At 39.7% G+C, this 23,528-nt stretch overlaps 1 protein-coding gene and 1 long non-coding RNA gene across 2 annotated transcripts in view; one reads left to right on the top strand and one right to left on the bottom strand.

Moving 5' to 3' along the window:
• The window catches only part of LOC124276545 (protein MON2 homolog), a 144,788-nt gene extending 130,372 nt beyond the window's left edge, over positions 1-14,416 (top strand). Inside the window, exons 21-22 of the mRNA XM_046712183.1 lie at positions 13,375-13,457; positions 14,132-14,416. The gene's annotated coding sequence lies outside the window, so the exon portion shown is untranslated. The remainder of the gene's footprint in view (positions 1-13,374; positions 13,458-14,131) is intronic.
• LOC124276546 overlaps positions 1-17,554 on the bottom strand; it is a 28,446-nt gene extending 10,892 nt beyond the window's left edge. The window contains exons 1-2 of the long non-coding RNA XR_006898564.1: positions 17,544-17,554; positions 14,281-14,367 (exon numbers count right to left, since the gene is read on the bottom strand). This is a non-coding gene — a long non-coding RNA (uncharacterized LOC124276546). The remainder of the gene's footprint in view (positions 1-14,280; positions 14,368-17,543) is intronic.
• Positions 17,555-23,528: the final 5,974 nt, after the last annotated feature.

Below are 23,528 nucleotides of genomic sequence, written 5' to 3'. Positions count from 1 at the left end.
CCACAGATCCTGCAAATATGCAGAGAAATACCTGTATACATGAACTCAGATGTTTTTAAAAAAAATATATAAATGAAGATAAAGACAGACTAGGACTGTTTCTGTACTGAACTGGAAGGAAAGATTGCTGTTAAATGTCGGCAAGGACATTCAGTATTGAGCATAAACTTTTATGAGCATAAGAACCTTTGTAAAATTATTTTGTATGGTTCATTAATGATGTGCATTGCTATTTGTCCAGTTTGAAACTTTCATTTGACTCAAGGCTATTACCTATTCTGTATTGTTTTTCATTTATATACTCTTCCTACAAAATATATTTGAGTCTTTGATAATGGGCAGTCTTGCAGTTAATAATGTTTATTCCCCACTTAGGATCTTATTGTTCAATCCACATTCAGCATCCCACCCTTCTCCCCCCATTTCACTCCCTGCACCCCACATCCTCATCCAACATTCCACACATCACACCCACGTCACACCCTGCACCCTCATCCAACATTCCACACTCCACACCCCACACCACACCCCGCATCCTGCACCCCACACGCTCATCAAACATTCCACACACCACACACCACACACCACACACCACACACCACACCCCACACCCCACCCTGCACCCCACATCCTCATCCAACAATCCACACCCCACACCCTGCACCCCACACGCTCATCAAACATTCCACACACCACACACCACACACCACACACCCCACCCTGCACCCCACATCCTCATCCAACAATCCACACCCCACACCCCACACCCTGCACCCCACACGCTCATCAAACATTCCACACACCACACACCACAGCCCACCCTGCACCCTGCACCCCACATCCTCATCCAACAATCCACACCCACACCCCACACCCTGCACCCCACACCCTCATCCAACATTCCACACACCATTTCGGTTACAACTTTATTTGCCGGTAAAGATCCGGGCAAGAATTGGTCTTCAGAAACCGGGTGCTTGTCGTACCAGGTGACTAACATGATCAGGTGCTCAGGCTCACTGTCTTGGTGGACACATGTCATCGTATCCCAATTTAACAGTGGATTATCTGATCAAGACTTGATTCTGTACAGGCTGCCTCATATAGCTGGAATACTGCAGAGTGCGGCATTATACAACAAACTGGATCACCAGTCCTTACCACTGACTTTATGGGCTGACAACAGAAAGGTGGCAGTGTCCACTTATTACCTTCATTACACAACCGCCTCTGTGGTGTAGTGGTTAGAGCGTCCGCCCGGAGAGCGGAAGGTCGCGGGTTCGATCCCCGACCGCGTCATACCAAAAGACGTTAAAATATGGTACTTGTTGGTCCCTGCCTGGCGCTAGGCATTAATGGGTACAACAAAGACTGGTCGGCTCGGAGTCAGTATAATGTGTCTGAGTGGTATTCATGCTTCACTGCGGCGTGGTATATCAGTGGGCTAGCACTATAAAACCAGCTTAAGTGTGGACTAGTACAAGCAGCCGCACATACACATACACATGCATGCACGTTGTCATATGAGCGAAATATTCTCAAGCACGACATTAAACCCAATTTCACCTCACCTCACCTTAATTACACTTATACTCAATATTGTGTAAGTAGATCTGAATCACAGACATCTGTCCTTTGTGGGCAACCCGTGAAGATCCGGGTTAGAATTGATCTTCATCAACCCATGCTTGTTGTAAGAGCTGACTAACAGGATCAGGTTGACACATGTCATCCATTCCCAATTGTGTAGATTGATGCTCATGCTGTTGATCACTGGATTGCCTGGTTCAGTCTCGAGTATTTACAGACTGCTGCCATATAGCTGGAATATTGCTGAGTGCACCGTAAAACAACAAACCAACCAATGTTTGTGGGCATATTGTGTCTGCTTGTGTTTGACCTTGTGTCACGTTTTGTTCTACCCTCTTTATAACCATGCCATAATGTCGATGAAATAATATCAAAATTGAACATTCTCCCAAAGGCCATTGTCCTAAAACATTCTTGTTTTATGGATCCTCCAGTCATATTTTTTCAAGAATTAGAAAAAAATAATAATAATTTTCCCCACTCAAAAAATAAAATCCTAATGTTTTTATGGGCTAAAAATGTAACTGACTAAACTAGAATTTTTTTTTTTTTGTTGCCCCATAAACACTTCATAAATTGCCAAAAGTAAAACACTTTTAGTATTTAAAAGGAATATTACTTTGACTGGTGATTTCTATTTTTATTTTTTTTCCCTTCTGCCTTTAGGTTTTCGCAGTGAAAAAATCTGTAAAACAAGAAATAAAATTGATATGGCCTAACCTGTTTTTGGACACAGGCCTAGGTCTCCCAATGGCTGCCAGTTGTGGAGATGATGGTTTAAAAATGTTCCAGGTGATGAAGATACCATTGGTACCTATGGGCCATGAGATTATAGCTTAAGACTAGATTTCCCTCGTTGTGAATTTTACGATATATATCAATTTAAAGAAAAAATAATAATTTTGTACAAAGTTTTCAGATGCACGTTTTTTGGAGGAAAGTTCATGATTCAGTTTAATGTTCTTCAGGAAAAAGTACTTATTTTCTGCCAGTGGGTATTAAAATATTCATTGCTTTAGTGAGAATTAGATTTCCAGTGCTTCTTTTACCATGTGATGGATGAGTGGAATTTTATTTTAAAGTAATATATTTTCATGAGTGCGAGTACTTTTTAGTTTATAATTCATTTGAAGATGAAACAAGAAAAGTTTAATATATTTCCCCAGCTCACCAGAGACCCACGTTTGTCAACAATTCTGTCAATATGCTGTGAAGATGTTAAACGCATACTTCAAACTGGGACAAAAACCCATGGTTCTTGGGTAACAGTCCGCGAGGCCTAAAATTCGCACCTAATAAATCCCACAAGGCCTAATTACAGTTTGCCAACATGACATAATTAATGAGGTAATTGGGGTGTGAAACAAGAGTGGGAGAGGCCACTGATCAGTGGACGGGGGTCACTCTGTTAGGGTTAGTTTAGTAATGAGACTTGTCTACTGTGAAAACATTAAGGTTGGATAGATGAAAGCACTTACTGTTAATCTTAATAAGATTAGATCTATTATTACTGGAGGAGTATTTACATGAAGTGGATATTATTCAGTTTCCTTTTTCCAACTAACATGAGAAGGAAGAAACTTGCTATAAGTATGTATGTTTGTAGCTATATCCATATCTACATAGCTATGGCAAATGCACAAGTTAATGTCAGATACCTTCCCAATGCTTGTGACGGCAGATTTGCATACTATGCAGGACATAAGTTTAAAGTCAACCGACAGGTAGATGACATCTGCTACTGGACATGTACAGTGCCACGCTGTAAAGGATTCATTCACACACAAGATGATCGACTACTTAAGATTGGATCTGGACACAACCATGAAGCACCACCCTACATCTTCAACATAGACGACTTCAACAGAACACTCCTGGACCGGGCAACAACTGAGAAAGATATTTCACAATCATTTGATTTTTGTTGTTTCTTATGATTCACCCCTTCTGTGGTCAATAATAGACCAGTCCAGCAATAATCCACCGTAATCCCATAAAACCAGGCATGAAGTCCCACATAGCCTAATGAACTGTACCTGCCTAATTGAATAATTTTAGGCCTCGTGGGACGACACCGATTCTTGACCTCACTGGAAGTTAATTATCAAAATACCTGAAATGATCAAAATACACAAATTTGTCATGAACCTAGTGTGCTAGGATTGAGTGTCAATTCTGTTTATCTATGTAGACATCCTGTTATAATATATAGGTAATGCTATTTTTCATAGCATTATCATTTGCAGAAGCCTGAAGTCTTTCATTGACTGCCCGATGAAGGAGGGCAGTTGAAAAGACCAAGGGCTTCTGCAAATGATAATGCCCTGAAAAATTGCGTTACCGTTATTGCAGCTAACATGGATAGATTTTTTGATAAAATAAAAACAAACAACGATATTCGTTTTGAAGTTAACAACAAACAACGGAGGTCACTGACACACTTTTTACAAATATGGAAACGTCATAGAACAAAACAGATGACGTCACTATAGAGACCTTTGCCCATACTACCTGAGTGAGCTGCCATTTTTTTTCAATTTTCAACAATGTTAGAGTTCCAATGGATGTTTCCATTGCTGCTTGTAATTTATGGCGCAATTGTTAAGGTTGGCAACAGCAAGAAGCCGTAGGTGATTGAACATCAGGAGCTGAGCTCCTTATGACATCACCTAACAACGGGCATGATAATGGCCTGTCATCAAGCAATTTGGGGGCATTATCAAGTTACAGTGGCCTGCTCATTTCTGATAACATGCTTGCGTTTTAGTGATAGTTCTATCCTTTTTAGCTATAATAGAGGTTATCTATGTGGGCACCATGTTATGTGTGTGGACACCATTTTGAGTATATGGACACCCTCTTATCTATATATGGATACCCTGTTATCTATGTGGACACCTTGTCTGTATGGACACCATTTGAGTATGTGGACACCCTGTTATCTGTATGGACACCATTAGAGTATGTGGACACCATGTCACCTGTATGGACACCCTTTTGAGTATGTGGACACCCTGTTATCTGGAACTCTGGAACAGAGAGGATTGTTGTTCAGATTGTCACTGGATTGTCTGGTCTAGTTGCTGGAGTATTGTCATATCATCATGAATCATTGTTCATGCTACCAGCGGAAAACCATACTCACTCACTCACTCACTCCTGGAAAATTGCTAGAACCAGCATAAAATCTCTCACTCACTCACTCACTCACTCACTCACTCTATCAGTCACTGGATTGTATGGTCCAGACTTGATTTCTTTATAGGCTGGTGTCATATTACAGGAGTATTGCAATATCATCATGAATCATTGTTGACACTATCAGTCACTGGATTGTTTGGTTCAGATTCAGTTTTGGATATAGTATTAATAACAAACAGGAGACTAAACAGCAGGATTTCTTTTCAGGTCAGATATTTCATATTGGGCTCGCTTCAGAACCTTCTCAAGGGCCGTTTATCAATTGTTCTCAGGGGAGGTATATCAATAGTTCTTTCTGTTCAATTCCGCAGCATTCCATTTCCTACGAGAACATCTTTATATAAAAAAAATCCACTATAGAAACCATTCTAATATAGAGCACTTTCCGTGTCAGATGCTGTTGGCAGAAGGTGCACAATCTAATATACCATTTCAATGTTTTTCAGTCTTTTCATCACAAAAAGATTGAGAACATTCACCCAAACGGATTGCAAAATCCTCAAGGAGTCTAAAAAATAGATTTTGAAACTAGGAATACGTTCGAGGATTTATAAAGCCGCAAAAACTGCCCAGAATTCAAGTACGTGTAATTAGTCCAAGAATTTATCTCATCAATTTTAGTCTCCAACGTGATAAATATGCGGTGCTCAAAAGTACTTACCACATGAGTCAGGGTTGGTAGAGTGGAGATATAAAAATTCTCGGACACTTTTTAGTCTTTGTTCTTGTGGGTAACTCTCAGGGTAAAAGGGAAACTTTTAAGCAAATAGCAAGCAATCCATCCTGTTCTAGGTGAAGTGGAAGGAAGCCACTTATACATGCTTCGTGGAGATGTTGATGAGGTTAATTTCATGTAGAAGAATTTCACCTGTCTTTGTTACGGCTGTTATCGATCACCGACTGTCTTGATAATGGATGGGCTGGTGGAGGAAAGGACAGCCAATTCGTCTACAGATAGTGGGAATTGATAGGGAGATTTTACTGCTGCCTCGTTGATGTTAGTGTCCTTGCTGGACGTGTCCTGAAGCACGGAGATGATGCAAGATGACGTTGGTGTTTGAGTTGTGGAGGAGAAGGATTTGGGGGTACTGGTAGTGTGAAATTTTGAAATCAGGATTGGGTGGTAACTCATAAATGAGTGTTCAGTAAATATGTTAAAGGTCACATGCAACCAAAAAATCAAACATAATCAAAACACAATCATCAATTATTCATGACATATAATATACATTGCTGGTTATGAAAAAACATAAAAACAAAATTATAAGCGTGCAATCGCAAATCAAAAGTGCAATATTTTGTACTTGGGTTTACTTCCCAAGAAACAAAGCAGCTGGGATACTGAACCCAGTCAGAGCGGGTGGGTGTGCACTCAAGTGTAACGGCTGGTTCATTTGCAGATGCCCTCAAGGCTCATTGTGTGTGTATATATAGAGATGTTGGGTTTTGTAAATACATGCTCATTTTTTGTGTATAACATTTTGCAATCAACAGACATCATAAGATGTCATGTGTACAAGTATCACACCTGCCTCTCTGTGTAATTACATAATGTGACAGAGACCGAACTCGGGCCATAAATCAATGCGTTTTGTTTATGGTGTATAGCTTGATAGGTGTTAAGTTCAAATTGCATGTGGTCAGTGATAGCAGTTGTGTATTGAATATGGTCATTAGCAGACAGGCGGGCAGACACATAGGTGTCAATAAAACAGACATTGAGTTTTGTCTGTGACGACATATCTATGTCACAGTTAGAAATTCTATCGATGCTAAATAATGACAATGCTTTTAAGCATTGAACTGAGAAAGTGATTCGGTAAGAAGAACGTGTGATGAAATAGACAAATGAAATTATATAAACAGTTAAATCGGTAATCTACTGTAATAACATATAAAAAGCTCGCACCTATGAAATATCAACAAAACATTAGAAAAATAGCTCACACCAAAGCCTTCACCGAATATTCACTGGACAACCCGCTTCTAAGCTCCGCGAACGTATTTCATTGCGCATGTGCTATGAGCGCAGCCCACTGTTGAAACCACTTCAATTCCCCCAAGCGCTTGGGGAAAGTTAGTGAATTGTTTGAACTACGATTTCGCACATTGTTTTTCATCACGTTATTTTTCAACTTTATAAGTTGAATTTGCATTTTTGATGATTTGTTTCGGTAAGTCCATACCGATAGGTATCAGAATCTGCAAAGTTGTGTTTTACGTTGCATGTGACCTTTAATGAATTTGTTTTGTTTCTTGGAGTGAGTGAGTGGGTTTAGTTTCTTGTTGCTTTTAACAATGTTCCAGCAATATCACTTGGCTATCCCACTGCCCCTGTTTATTGGAAGGTGTCGGAAGGCATAGATAAGTATGTAGTGGTGTTCAACTTGATGGGTGATTGTTGTGTTGGTTGGGTGTGGGTTTGGGTGGTTCATGTGATGTTTGGTATACACTGGTAGATTTGTTTGTCTGTTGTTTAACACAGCACTCAGCGATAATCCAGCTATGTGCTGGCGGTCTGTAAATAGTCGAGTCTGGACCAGACAAGTGATCAACATAATGAGCATTGATCACATTTGGGATACAATGACATGTGTCAACCATGTCAGCGAGCCTGACCACCCCATCCTGTTAGTCATCTCTTACGACAAGCATGAGTTACTGAAGATCAATTCTATCCCTGATCTTCACAGGTACACATTGTAAGGCATGCCTGGAGTTGTTAATTGACATTTGAACATCTCTGATGTTGGCAGTAGGCATGAGTGGTGTGACGATTCATCAATACGCATCGATAAATCGATCCACTGGCCACCGATACAGTGAATCGATACAAAGTTTTACATTGTCGTATATCCCGATACGATATTTCAAATGGGCAATGATACATTGATGTTTAACTTTGAATTTTGCCGAATCGGGATATCTGTCAAGAAAACAGATTCACTTTTGTTTGATGATTCAAATATTTGCTTATATTTTTTTCCCTTCCTAAGCAAACGTTTTCTCGGAAATTCTTGCGTCAAGAACTGTGTCAGACATAGAGCTCACATGTTATTATCATTCACAAAATCCGTGTATAAACTTCATTATGTTTCGAATGAAAATTGAAAAACGCTAGCTGAATTCGTCGAAATACTTTAAAATGGTTTTGTTTTGATATTTAGGTGTTTTATAGTTGGTATTAGAATTAAATATTTTAGTACCGTGATGCGTATCGTATCATCACCCTTATATCGGGATTCATATCGTATTGCAGCTTCAGTGCACGATACTTTGGCAATATATCGTCGTGACTGAAATGTTAGCATCATGATGTATCGTATCGTAGGTTGTATGCCAAAACCAGCACTAGTAGGCATTTGAAAACGTCTGATGTTGCCAGTAGCATTTGTGTTGGTTGTGTAGGTATCAGAATGCCAGTAGGTATGGAGATTGTTGGTAGCAAGATATTCATAATATTTCAGTTTATCCAATGACAAAACAACAGTCTATATACAGTCATCCCTCGCAATAACGCTCTTCATGATGCCGCAGATTCGGTCAAACCATGGGTTAATCCTTGGCTCACATAAAAAAAAGAGTTGCCCAGCAATCACACATCTTCACGTCATAGAAAATAGCATTAACAAATCCACTGTTGAGCTCAGGTTAATCAAGTAGTAAACTAGCAAAATTCAGTGCAGGTTGCAGTGTTCATCGTACATATCTATGGTTTTTCAGATGCTTAAAAACATTCAGGGTTTTCTTGAACAATTATATGAACAGCGGAACATTGTAATAACTTATAAAAGATAAACTTTATCATAAAGACATGCCATATTAGCATCTGAATCAGACAAAGCTGCAGGTGAAGACTCACGGGATAACACTTCCATCTCTGCAACTTAGTGGGTGGTTAACTCCCACAACTTACTGCACTAACTATTCCCCCAAAAACAGTCAAGGTGATGTGTTTATAGATTCAGTTATGCCAAAACCATGCCTGTCTGCATCAAACCTAAACATGTACTTGTTTTTGCCCTGCCTGGCTCTCTGCATTAAAGGGATAAATCGAGAACAGTTTGGATCGAAGCCAGTATAATGTATTCAGCATGGTATCTCAGTGGGCTAGCACCATTAAACCAGCTTAAGTCCCGACAAGACAAGAAAACACATGTCTCTATATAATTGTAAGAATCTTGAACACACCATTACACCCAATTTTATATCACATATGACCTAACTTAGTCAAATGAGTGCAGACATTTCAGTGTTGTCAGATATTTTTTCTGCTTTTATTTTTTAGTTGTACCTTTGGTTATTTCTATTCTGTTTCTGATTTAGCAAATTGCAAAGTGTCTGTCATATCCTTTACTTTTTTAAAAGCAATATAACTGTTTAAAGTGCAGGATGGTTCATGTGTTCACAGAATCGTGCGTTGTTCTCTTTGTTAGAGGTTTAACCCCACTTTCACCCACCTCACTAACTAAGCTAAATGAATTCTGCACCCGCTGCCTATTTCTCATACAATAAAACATGATCTGGAGCCAAGAAATGTCTACATGAAAAGGAAAAGCATCTTTTTACAAATTTGTGGAATTCTAAACATTACAGATGCTGGCTTTGTGTAAATAAATCTTTGATTATACAAGCGAGCAGGGCCCAGATTTTCGAAGCTCTCTTAGCTCTAAGACAGTCGTAAGTTAATGTTAATGTATGGCACTTACGACTATCTTAGCGTTAAGAGAGCTTCGAAAATCTAGGCCCAGCTGGGTAACTACAAAATCCTTTCACTTGTAGGCAGGTGATTAGACTAACCCTTAGTCTCTGAATATATGTAATTTTGATGATCACAAATAAACCTATTTAAATTGAAAAAGTCCAGTGAGGTGGGCGATTCAGAATCTGAGGAAATCTAGGCTTCCTTCATATGGGGCTTTAGCAGGGAAGGCTAGGCTGTAGTGAAAATATTGTGGTTCAGGGACTGTGAGACAGACTAGCTTTAGCATTGCGTGGAAAGCTAGGCTGTAGGGGAAATAATGTGATTCAGGGTCTGTGAGACAGACTAGCTTTAGCATTGCATGCAGGGCAAGGCAGCAGTGAAAATAATGTGATTCAGGGACTGTGAGACAGACTAGCTTTAGCATTGCATGGAAGGTTAGGCTGTAGGGGAAATAATGTGATTCAGGGGCTGTGAGACAAACTAGCTTTAGCATCGCATGGAAGGATCATGCTGTAGGGGAAATAATGTGGTTCAGGGACTGTGACACAGACTAGCTTTAGCATTGCAGGGAAGGCTAAGCTGTAGGGGAAATAATGTGATTCAGGGACTGTAAGACAGACTAGCTTTAGCATTGCATGCAGGGCAAGGCAGCAGTGAAAATAATGTGGTTCAGGGACTGTGAGACAGACTAGCTTTTAGCATCGCATGGAGAAGGCTAGACTGTAGGGGAAAATAATGCGGTTCAGGGACTGAGACAGACTAGCTTTAGTATTGCATGGAGGGCAAGGCAGCAGTGAAAATAATGTGGTTCAGGGGCTGTGAGACAAACTAGCTTTAGTATTGCATGGAGGGCAAGGCAGCAGTGAAAATAATGTGGTTCAGGGGCTGTGAGACAAACTAGCTTTAGTATTGCATGGAGGGCAAGGCAGCAGTGAAAATAATGTGGTTCAGGGGCTGTGAGACAAACTAGCTTTAGCATTGCATGGAAGGATAGGCTGTAGGGAAAATAATGTGGTTCCGGGACTGTGAGACAGACTAGCTTTAGCATTGCATGGAAGGATAGGCTGTAGGGAAAATAATGTGGTTCAGGGACTGTGAGACAGACTAGCTTTAGCATTGCATGGAGGGCTAGACTGTAGGGAAAATAATGTGGTTCAGGGGCTGTGAGACAGACTAGCTTTAGCATTGCATGGAAGGATAGGCTGTAGGGAAAATAATTTGGTTCAGGGGCTGTGAGACAGACTAGCTTTAGCATTGCATGGAAGGATAGGCTGTAGGGAAAATATTGTGGTTCAGGGACTGTGAGACAGAATAGCTTGAGCATTGCAGGGAAGGCTAGACTGTAGTGAAAATATTGTGGTTCAGGGACTGTGAGACAGACTAGCTTTAGCATTGCATGCAGGGCAAGGCAGCAGTGAAAATAATGTGGTTCAGGGACTGTGAGACAGACTAGCTTTAGCATCGCATGGAGTGCTAGACTGTAGGGAAAATAATGCGGTTCAGGGACTGAGACAGACTAGCTTTAGTATTGCATGGAGGGCAAGGCAGCAGTGAAAATAATGTGGTTCAGGGGCTGTGAGACAAACTAGCTTTAGTATTGCATGGAGGGCAAGGCAGCAGTGAAAATAATGTGGTTCAGGGGCTGTGAGACAAACTAGCTTTAGTATTGCATGGAGGGCAAGGCAGCAGTGAAAATAATGTGGTTCAGGGGCTGTGAGACAAACTAGCTTTAGCATTGCATGGAAGGATAGGCTGTAGGGAAAATAATGTGGTTCAGGGACTGTGAGACAGACTAGCTTTAGCATTGCATGGAAGGATAGGCTGTAGGGAAAATAATGTGGTTCAGGGACTGTGAGACAGACTAGCTTTAGCATTGCATGGAGGGCTAGACTGTAGGGAAAATAATGTGGTTCAGGGGCTGTGAGACAGACTAGCTTTAGCATTGCATGGAAGGATAGGCTGTAGGGAAAATAATTTGGTTCAGGGGCTGTGAGACAGACTAGCTTTAGCATTGCATGGAAGGATAGGCTGTAGGGAAAATATTGTGGTTCAGGGACTGTGAGACAGAATAGCTTGAGCATTGCAGGGAAGGCTAGACTGTAGTGAAAATATTGTGGTTCAGGGACTGTGAGACAGACTAGCTTTAGCATTGCATGCAGGGCAAGGCAGCAGTGAAAATAATGTGGTTCAGGGACTGTGAGACAGACTAGCTTTAGCATCGCATGGAGTGCTAGACTGTAGGGAAAATAATGCGGTTCAGGGACTAGAGACAGACTAGCTTTAGTATTGCATGGAGGGCAAGGCAGCAGTGAAAATAATGTGGTTCAGGGGCTGTGAGACAAACTAGCTTTAGTATTGCATGGAGGGCAAGGCAGCAGTGAAAATAATGTGGTTCAGGGGCTGTGAGACAAACTAGCTTTAGTATTGCATGGAGGGCAAGGCAGCAGTGAAAATAATGTGGTTCAGGGGCTGTGAGACAAACTAGCTTTAGCATTGCATGGAAGGATAGGCTGTAGGGAAAATAATGTGGTTCAGGGACTGTGAGACAGACTAGCTTTAGCATTGCATGGAAGGATAGGCTGTAGGGAAAATAATGTGGTTCAGGGACTGTGAGACAGACTAGCTTTAGCATTGCATGGAGGCTAGGCTGTAGGGGAAAATAATTTGGTTCAGGGGCTGTGAGACAGACTAGCTTTAGCATTGCATGGAAGGATAGGCTGTAGGGAAAATAATGTGGTTCAGGGACTGTGAGACAGACTAGCTTTAGCATTGCATGGAAGGATAGGCTGTAGGGAAAATAATGTGGTTCAGGGACTGTGAGACAGACTAGCTTTAGCATTGCATGGAAGGCTAGGCTGTAGGGAAAATAATGTGATTCAGGGACTGTGAGACAGACTAGCTTTAGCATTGCATGCAGGGCAAGGCAGCAGTGAAAATAATGTGGTTCAGGGACTGTGAGACAGACTAGCTTTAGCATTGCATGGAGTGCTAGACTGTAGGGAAAATAATGTGGTTCAGGGACTGAGACAGACTAGCTTTAGTATTGCATGGAGGGCAAGGCAGCAGTGAAAATAATGTGATTCAGGGGCTGTGAGACAGACTAGCTTTAGCATTGCATGGAGTGCTAGACTGCAGTGAAAATAATGTGGTTCCGGGACTGTGAGACAGACTAGCTTTAGTATTGCATGGAAGGCTAGACTGTAGGGAAAATAATGTGGTTCAGGGACTGTGAGACAGACTAGCTTTAGCATTGCATGGAGGGCAAGGCAGCAGTGAAAACAATGTGGTTCAGGGACTGTGAGACAGATTGAAGACTGACATTAAAATGAAAATTCAGATATCTAGGGAATACAGACATTCATGCAAATGAGCAAACTGTTTGTCATGGATAAAAATTGAATGGTATGTTTACAATGCTAGGAAAGTTGTTTGTTCAAGAGAACAACATTCAAAGCCTCCGCAACACTTTCAAAAAGTTTAAAAGTAGACATGTAGAGCTAGGACATGTATTAAACTGGACAAATCAGGAATGAAAATTATTCTGATGTGTTTCCCTGTTTCATCTTTTACCATATACTCTTGTAATTTGATCAGATAAATAATTGACCTGCCTTTGCATGTGTTTGTATCACATGCCCCTGGTGGTACAGGATCTGCTCACATTTTTTCAAGCACCTGGTATAATTACTAATTGATAATGATTGTAAAACACATGCTTGTGATGTAGTCGTGATCACAGAATGAACTCTGCTTTTAACACACATTTTTAATAACTGTGGAAATGTTTGTCTCTTTTAATTACTGCAAATTCCTTTGAAATAAATGACCAGATAATAGGATGTGTGTTTTTACTGATGAAATAGTTATCTGTGTTTCAGATCATCACCTTCTGGAGGATGCCATGATTCAGGATTCAAATCCCTTGATGCAGCAAGGACAGGAGATTGAACCTTTGAGCCAGGTTGGTAATCCTTAATTCAAACAGTTGAAGTGTTATTTCTGAAATTGTGTTAATCAACATAAACCAGATTAGCATCATTTTGAGTTCTTAATATTTGTTAAATTTTTTTTAAATATTTGAATATAGTGTTTAGTTGTGGCATGTTCTGTGACCAGCATTGAGCAACCGATGTTTATGTGAAGATGCTCTTGGGAAATCAGACCTCGAAGAGGTGTCAGGGATCATTATGTAATTGACACCTGTAAATTGGCAATCTTGAGAGGAAGTCAAGGGAAATTTAAGAAATTATTAATGTGCTCGGTCCCACTGTTGAGGGAAGTCGGTTAGAATCAGCGTCACGGAAGGTGTCACATCATGTCAAGGACAAGCAGAACTGGTTCATGAATTTTTGAAATGACAGCTTGATATTCAGTCCCTCTGGTTTTCCAGTTGAAATGAAATTCATCATTTCATTGGAAGCAGTTCATGTATTCCTGTCGTGAAATCTGCTGTCCTGGTGTTTGATTGGGTTTGAAGATGGGTCTCAGGAGCTCTTTGCCGAGTTTTACAATTTAAAGGATTTGAATCTACTTTTATATTTGATGTAATTTAGGTAATTGGTGTCTCATTATGGTTTCATTTCTTGTTTTAAATTTCCATAGGGATTTTTGAAAAATTTAAATGTTTATTTCCAGGAAAGATTTTGTCCCACATGACCATTGAGAGATGTAAGCACAGACTGATTGAGATGAGGTGGTCGTTGACTTGACTGGTTTTGTCTCATTCAATTGCTTGTCATGAATTCCCACTGGTTTGTCCAGACACATAACAACTGGACTAGTACTGTGTCAGCCCGATCTGTCGACAAATGAAAAATAGGATGTTGCTTATCGTCGACAGAACAAAAAACCCGGAGTATCGACATCGCGTGCTCAACATACTGTGACGGTGTTAATTAGTGAAGAGAATGTTTGCTTAGTGATTTGCAAGTGACCATGTTCGTTTCATGAGTAAATGAATTACATTAATTATAGAGAATGTCTTTTTAACAATTTGTAAGAGAATTAAGGTTGCAAACAAACTATTATTTTTAAAATACGCTATGCGATTGGAAGGATTACCATTTTGGAGTTTAACATGCAAAAAAAATACCGGAAAGAAACAGAGAGCTTACAAATTATTTTGTGATATTGGGAGTAGAAGGATTATTGAAATGCTGTTAAAAATATTTATTTGGATACATTTGGATTCCATTACTACCACCTGGGTAGAAGGTGCATGGACTTATTTTGAAAATGATGGACACCGAACTAACAATAATTTGGCAGGTTGGCACAACAAAATCAACAAGTATGCCATAAAGACACACCTGAATGTGTTTGAGGTTGTGCGAATGCTGCAAAAAGAACAGCCAGCTACTGAAGTTAAAATTGAGCAGATCCAAGGACAGCAGAGATCCCGTCAGTAGACGTCGCTACCGAATCATCGGCGCTAGGATTCGGTCCTTCTTGCCAACAGACTTACTGACTTGAACTACACAGACTCTGTGTCAGAGTTGCTTCATCTTGGCTGAACATTACCGATTACTTTAGTGCAGATATAAAGGAGTTTTGTCAAGAAGAAATATCTGCACTCATCTTTTATATATTTATTGCTTATACACATGCAGAAATCACTTATTTCTATAACACACACACACACCCACACACACAAATATATATTGTGTGAGATTTCTGAAATATATATATAAATATGTTATATTGTGTGACATATGATACATGCATGTTGTTATATTGACTAAATAAATATATTGTCTTCTATATATATATCACTCTGTTTTAATTGGTTTGTTAATATCGAGAACACAGGGCGTGAAGTCACTAATGTAGAACATCATCTCCCTTTCCCCGGACTGTCGACATTAGTAATTTGGACGGATTATTTGTTGTTGTGGACAGTCCGGGTATAAACCACTAGTACTGACTACAGCGTTAAACGTCAACCAACTCATTTGGAGAGATGAATAGGATGACTTCCCATTTTTCTACAGTTAGAGGGGCCTAGAGGGGTAGAGGGGTAGCCTAGTGGTTAAAGCATTCGCTCGTCACGCCGAAGGTCCGGGTTTGATTCCCCACATGGGTACAATTTGTGAAGCCCATTTCTGGTGTCACCTGCCGGGGTAAAACTATATTCAGTCCGTCAGTCAGTCAGTCTACAATTAGAAATGTTCACATGAAAAGAAATGATAAATGTCCGTAGACCCTGCTCCACAAAATGTCTGTATTGTTGTGACTCCTCTGAAGCCAAGCACAGGTTTCTATAGGGACCAGTTATAACCACTTTAAAAAGATTTTTAGAAGGTGTAAAGATGAAGGAAAACCCAGTTGTATGGATAGTCAACTTCTTTATTGCAATGAATGCATAGTTCTAACCAGAAATGTTCATCACTGACAAGCACAGGTTGCTACAGGGACCAGTTCTAACATAGAAATGTTCATCATTGACAAGCACAGGTTGCTATAGTGACCAGTTCTAAAATAGAAATGTTCATCATTGACAAGCACAGGTTGCTATAGGGACCAGTTCTAACATAGAAATGTTCATCATTGACAAGCACAGGTTGCTATAGTGACCAGTTCTAACTTAGAAATGTTCATCATTGACAAGCACAGATTGCTATAGTGACCAGTTATAACATAGAAATGTTCATCAATGACAAGCACAGGTTGCTTTAGGGACCAGTTATAACATAGAAATGTTCATCACTGACAAGCACAGATTGCTATAGTGACCAGTTATAACATAGAAATGTTCACCATTGACAAGCACAGGTTGCTATAGGGACCAGTTCTAACATAGAAATGTTCATCATTGACAAGCACAGGTTGCTATAGTGACCAGTTCTAACTTAGAAATGTTCATCATTGACAAGCACAGATTGCTATAGTGACCAGTTCTAACATAGAAATGTTCATCATTGACAAGCACAGGTTGCTATAGTGACCAGTTCTAACATAGAAATGTTCATCATTGACAAGCACAGACTGCTATAGGGACCAGTTATAACAAAGAAATGTTCATCACTGACAAGCACAGATTGCTATAGGGACCAGTTATAACATCGAAATGTTCATCATTGACAAGCACAGATTGCTGTAGGGACCAGTTCTAACATAGAAATGTTCATCATTGACAAGCACAGGTTGCTATAGCAACCAGTTATAACCACTTTGAGAGGCAATTTTAGAAGTTTTAAAGATGAAGGAAAACCAAGTTGTATGAATAGTCAACTTCTTTATTGCAATGAATGCGAAGTTTCGGCGTAGTCACTTGGTTGATAACGGTGTTAGTACCTACACCAAAACGTCACACTCATTGCAATAAATAAGTTGACTATCCATACAACTGGGTTTTCCTTCAGTTATAACCAGAAATGACAAACATTGGTTGACTTTAGGGACCTGTTCTAAACAGAAAGAAAATCTTGCAAAAGGGACAATTTTTAATCTTCTAACTTCACTCCCAATGCAGAATAATTGCCAGTGGTTACTGATTATGAATGTTATTAGTTATTCATATATTTAGAAGCACTGTTCATTTGATTAAGACATTTTTGGAAACAGAAATACTTATTGGTGCAGATTGTCAAGAAAAATATGCTTTAAACTTTTCAGTGCTCTTTTATATGGATATTGTGGATTTTCATTCTTGTTTGTTGTTTAAAGACATAATCTACATGACATCATCCTGTAAATATTTGAGACTTGACTAGAGTATCAAGTAATTCATATAATGAGCAGCGATTCTCAGAGTACAGTGATACGCAATAAGTGTAGTCACTGAGTTGTTTCTAACGACTAGCATACCTTGGGACCTTCTCTAACATGAGCTCTCGACATGGTGTCATGTTTTCTTACGCATAATACACGTTATCATTTTGCTTATCACAGAATGATTAGATGGTCAAATACAGCTGTTGAAGATTGTTGAGATCATCAGTAAATTCTGTTCACTAACAATGAAACATTAGGTCAACAAAGTACCAAGTTGAATGTGTTTGCCAATAGGCAAAATCTATAGAATATCTTCACCGAGACTTTGTCTGACAAGAGCACATGGTGATCTGTTCATCCCATCTATGTGTTCCGAGCTGTGTCAATGTTTATCTTCGTCGAAACAAGTTGAACAACTGGATGCAATGGTTGACGGAATTGTGCTTCAGGGAGGGAAATATATCGTTGATCACATCACCCTGGATGCCAAGCTTCCACAGTTCTCTTGTTCATCATCATATGCTGTCAAACATCCCCTGGAAGATTGTAGCTCAGAATAGATCCCTTGCGATCCATTGTTGTAAGGGACAACCAACTGGATCTTAAAGTGATTAACAGGATAGGGTTGTCCAACTCACTGATTTGGTTCATGTATGTCATCGATTCGCAATGGCGACATCAATGCTCATTATGTCAATCACTGGATTGTGCGATCCAGAGGGGTTTGACAATAAATAATCAAGCACGTTACTTGTAACCTAGCCATTTAATTTTCAAACTGAATTTAGTCAACAATTCAGTTATGTCATAGATTCGATGGAGTATTATTTTTCGTGTCAAACATTCCGACATGCACATTTCATTTTTGTTTTGTGTGTTTTGTGTGGGCATTATTAGCTTTGGCTTGACTGTGTTTTGAAATTCAGGTTGTTTCACCAATAATGGCATAAATGGGTCTTCAGGAACTAAAGATTGAATAACCACAAAGAAACAGTGCACACCATGATCCTTTTTGGTCACATTAAGGAAAAGTAGAGAAATGGACATGTCAGATAAATTACCGTCATATAAGCACAATTATGTATTCAATTATCATGAGAGAACACAGAATTTCAGAAAATATTGCACAGTTTTTTTAATGTCATGGCAACCATGTTGAAAATTTCAGATCATCACATGTCAAGACCTTTCTCGTGGGGTGTTGTGTATCTGCTTCGACCAACAAATATATTTTCTGGGGATCATGTAGAGGAAAAGACAACAGGGGAAAAAAAAGTTGGCTGTTTTACTTCAATCACTCCTGCCAGGGCTACCGCATTGTGTCATTATGGTTGCTATGACTTCAGGCGCCAATATACAAATCGTGGACATGACAGTTGGCACTACCAGCGAGAAACAAAATTCCAGTGTTGTTCTTCAAGGTAGGAACTGGACTTTTGTTGTCAGTTATCTCCCTAGCCTTGGGAAGATGGCTTAAAAAAGAATTGGGAATGTATTCAGAAAACAAACAGAAAAATGACAAAAAAGCAGCATCTGAACTACATATAATTTTCTGACCACATTGCCGACTTATACTCAACCCAGCAAACAGTTTTAGGGTACAAAACAGATAATTCATACACATTTCTGATTTTAACACATGTTTGTTTCTTTAGTCGGCCTCCATTTGTTTCTATATGAACATGCAGCCAGAATAAGCATCAGTACTGCCTTAAGGCTTGTGTGATTGTGACTGTCTACAGAAAAACATAGTGATGATAATTGCATATGAAACAGTGCTGTTTTATAACTTCTTAAACCTTTCATCATAACCTTTTGTTGCTACTTCATCACTCAAGCTGCTGTAACCATCATATTTGTGACAATCCGAGCTTTGATGTAGATGCTTCTAAAAAGTTTATTTCGAAGAACATAAAGAATTTGATGCATTATGGTGCTATCTACCTTTAACAAAAACATTTCTCTGCTTTGTTGGTAAGAAGGTATTTATTTCAAATTGCCAATGAAATGCATAGAAAACATTGAAGGTCTTGCCGAACAATTGGAATATTCGTTTATTACTTAGAGGCTTCAAAGGAAAACCTATTTCCAACTGTAATGTTGCCAGCAATGCAGGCTCAATGAACGGATCGTATTTATCGGCCTCAGGATACATTCGCATCAAGGAAGTCTGGTGCACGAAATGTGTTCATTGCATGACGTTGTGTATCTGAAGTGCTGCTCCTCCATGCATCTTGTCAAACTGTTTGCAGTAGGGAGTCTTGTGATCTATAGTAGTAGATTGAAAGTGAAATTGTTGAACGATGTGGTGTTCAGTCAAACTGTCTGCAGTAGGGAGTCTTGTGATCAATAATCGTAGATTGAAAGTGAAATTGTTGAACGATGTGGTGTTCAGTCAAACTGTTTGCAGTAGGGAGTCTTGTGATCAATAATCGTAGATTGAAAGTGAAATTGTTGAACGATGTGGTGTTCAGTCAAACTGTCTGCAGTAGGGAGTCTTGTGATCAATAATCGTAGATTGAAAGTGAAATTGTTGAACGATGTGGTGTTCAGTCAAACTGTTTGCAGTAGGGAGTCTTGTGATCAATAATCGTAGATTGAAAGTGAAATTGTTGAGCGATGTGGTGTTCAGTCAAACTGTTTGCAGTAGGGAGTCTTGTGATCAATAATCGTAGATTGAAAGTGAAATTGTTGAACGATGTGGTGTTCAGTCAAACTGTCTGCAGTAGGGAGTCTTGTGATCAATAATCGTAGATTGAAAGTGAAATTGTTGAACGATGTGGTGTTCAGTCAAACTGTTTGCAGTAGGGAGTCTTGTGATCAATAATCGTAGATTGAAAGTGAAATTGTTGAACGATGTGGTGTTCAGTCAAACTGTCTGCAGTAGGGAGTCTTGTGATCAATAATCGTAGATTGAAAGTGAAATTGTTGAACGATGTGGTGTTCAGTCAAACTGTTTGCAGTAGGGAGTCTTGTGATCAATAATCGTAGATTGAAAGTGAAATTGTTGAACGATGTGGTGTTCAGTCAAACTGTTTGCAGTAGGGAGTCTTGTGATCTATAATCATAGATTGAAAGTGAAATTGTTGAACGATGTGGTGTTCAGTCAAACTGTTTGCAGTAGGGAGTCATGTGATCTATAATCATAGATTTAAAGTGAAATTGTTGAGTAAAATGGTGTTTTGATAAACTGTTTGCAATAGGAAGTGATGACCAATGATCATAGATTAAAAGTGAAACTGTCGAATGATGTTGTGTTTTATGTGAAATGACAGTCGAGATATTACACCCATTGCTTGCTGATTCAATAGTCAATGTTATCTAAGCAGTTTGCTGTGCAGGGATGAATATTTCAGAGATACAACAGACCGTAAGATTGTGGATAAAATTCCAGATATGTCCTGGCTATGTTTCTAGGTTTGGCAACATTATTATGTGATCATGGGTTTCACCAAACTGGTAAATGTCTCTGACCTTCATCTCCTTCACTTTCCTTCCACAATAGTCTGACAAGCCTTGATATGACTGTTGTAATGTTTAAAGCCCTACTCACTCGCTCACTTAAAGTAAAATGTGACGAGAAAGCAACTTTCTTTAACTAATACCAGTGTATGAAATAAGCGCAAAACCCAGCCAGACATCTGAGCTAGTAACTTCAAAAACTTACAGCCCAGAAGAGATTTAACCAGTCCTTCTTACATACTAAATAGACAGTGCCAGTGGACACATTATTTGAATATTTTTTTCACCCGTCCATCGGGCTGGCTAGGTGTAAAATTAGACCGTCCAGCAGATATCTAGCCCGTCTGGGGCTGTTGGGTGGGCCTTAATTCATACACTGCTAATACGTCCCTATATTTTAAGCAGGTTGCAAGGTTTGTTTTCTAAGTACTAGTGCTATGAATGGAATCTTCAGATATGTCTTCCATTTTTTAATCTTGATGGTTTAAAGGCCATCTTTAAATAGGGAGCACGGATGGCACAGTAATCTGAAGTACCACATTTAGTGCCCGATCCTTTGAACACTCTTCTGCTGTGCTATGGAACTTTCTTCCTCTTCACCTCAGATGTGCCCCTTCCTTGACTACCTGGCCTAAAGACCCATCTGTTTAATAATCACTGACAATTGTTTATCCATATTTTTGTATACGCTTAGAGCATGCCCTGTGGTGTGGAGTTCAGTGCCATATAACTGTTATTATTATTATTAGCATCATTGCTTAACTGTTGAGAGTTGTTTCCCTTGGGAAATGATTGTGTGGGTTTGAATCCTGGTTCTGCTGGATATGTTTAAGAAATACAGTTTGCTCTACCACCATGTATAGTGTAATAAAGCACACTTTCGCCCTGAACTATTATAGTTAAAACATGAGGACTCTTGCGTCCGAGTGCTTTAACTTTATAAAGCTAAGATGCCAAATTTAATACTTTCTAAGGATAATATGCTTAATCTAAGGCAGAAAACAAACGACGGTGTCGGTGACCTAAATTAAGAATCCTCGCACAGGGCTAACTGGTGCTGTTCTATTGATGTGTCTGCCCCCCTACGTTAAGATGAACGTTACCAGAAAAAACAAATGCTAAACCGTTCGATGACGGTTTACGTTCGGATGATATATCTTCTTTAAATTATTTTAATTACACGTGTGATTAACGTAAACCATATGGGGCAATATGAACGTCGCATTTCTACTACCAACGTAAGTTGCATCGTGAAGTCACTTACATTGTGATGTAATGCAAAATTGTTCGATTACGAGGGGGCAGACTAGAATGGTGCAGTGACGCCAATACATTGTGACGTAATGCAAAAAGTGCACATTATCGTCTGAAAAATTACTGTCGGCGTCTTTGATCTTTCACCGAAGCATCTTAGAGTTCTTGGTCTGTCATCACCATACCCATGGTCCAGACTCAATTTGTTTACAAACAACATTGTACAACTGTAATGCTGCTGAAATAGATATATACTCATGATATAGTCACACTTGTACAATCGACTCTGCTTTCATCAGAGAATTCTTATTGATGTGGAATTAGGGTTTTGTTGCTTCTAATCTCACCTCACCAGAGTCATAAACAGCTGAGACCTGCAACACTATGTGGTTCCTTCCACATTAAGTTGTCATGCATTGATATAACTGGAATACTGTTCAAAACAGCCCTACACCTAACTCACTCACTCTCTTCATAATATAACTTCGAATAATAATAATAATAATAATAATAATAATCTACTTCTATAGCGCCGAGTTCCAGCTAGGCTGCTCACAGGCGCTTGTGCAGATCAGTCTATTTCATTTCAAATAGATGTGTCTTTAAATGTTTTCGGAAAAGTTGGTAGACTTGGGGCGGATTTTAGCGACATAGGGAGGTTGTTCCATAGCATGGGAGCTGCACATTCAAAGCAGCGGTCCCCGTATTTGGTCCTGGATGGTCTGGTGATAAGCAGATCTTTATCTTGTGATCTAAGAGTTCTTGTTGGTCTATGGTTGTTTAGAAGAGATGACAAGTAAGATGGAGCAGTGTTGGTCTTCAGGCACTTGTAGATAATGGTAAGGACCTTGAATTTTATGCGTCTGGCAACGGGTAGCCAATGCAGTTCTCTTAACCTGGGGGTGATGTGGTCTCTTCGAGGACAACGAGTTATTATCCTGGCGGCTGTGTTTTGCATAACCTGGAGTCGATGAACCAGGGAAGCTGTTATCCCAAACAAAAGTGAATTGGCATAGTCAAGGCGAGATATGACTGTTGCTTGTGTGAGAGTTTTGGCGGTTTCATCTGAAAGATATCGTCTTAGTTTACCAATCTGATGAAGATGATAGTGAGAAGACTGGCACATTTGGGTGACCTGCTTGTTCATGGTCATGTGGGAGTCAAAAACAACTCCTAGATTCTTCACTTGGGAAGAGGCAGGCACATTCACAGGTCCAATATTGACTGAGAATTCTGTCATACGTTCCTGTAAGTGCTTTGGCCCAGCAATGAATACTTCCGTTTTGTTGTCATTTAGTTTGAGAAAGTTAATTCTCATCCAAGTTCTGATGTCACTGATGCAACTTTCCAGCTTCGTTATCTTGTCCTGAAGTGATACAATCCTGGAGGCGATACAGCTCTGGGTGTCATCTGCAAAGCACTGAAAGTCAATGCAGTGGTTCCGGAAAACATCACCTAGTGGCAACATATAGATGGTAAACAAGAGTGGTCCAAGGACTGAACCCTGTGGAACGCCATATGATAACCACCTTTCTTCTGACACGGCCTCACCCACTTTCACTGACTGAGTTCTGTTTTTTAGATATGACTCAAGCCACATCAA

This window comes from Haliotis rubra, unplaced genomic scaffold (assembly GCF_003918875.1).
Source record: "Haliotis rubra isolate DU_JTF1 unplaced genomic scaffold, ASM391887v1 Scf21, whole genome shotgun sequence".
Lineage (NCBI taxonomy): Eukaryota > Metazoa > Mollusca > Gastropoda > Lepetellida > Haliotidae > Haliotis > Haliotis rubra.
This window is presented reverse-complemented; position numbering and strand designations above follow the sequence as displayed.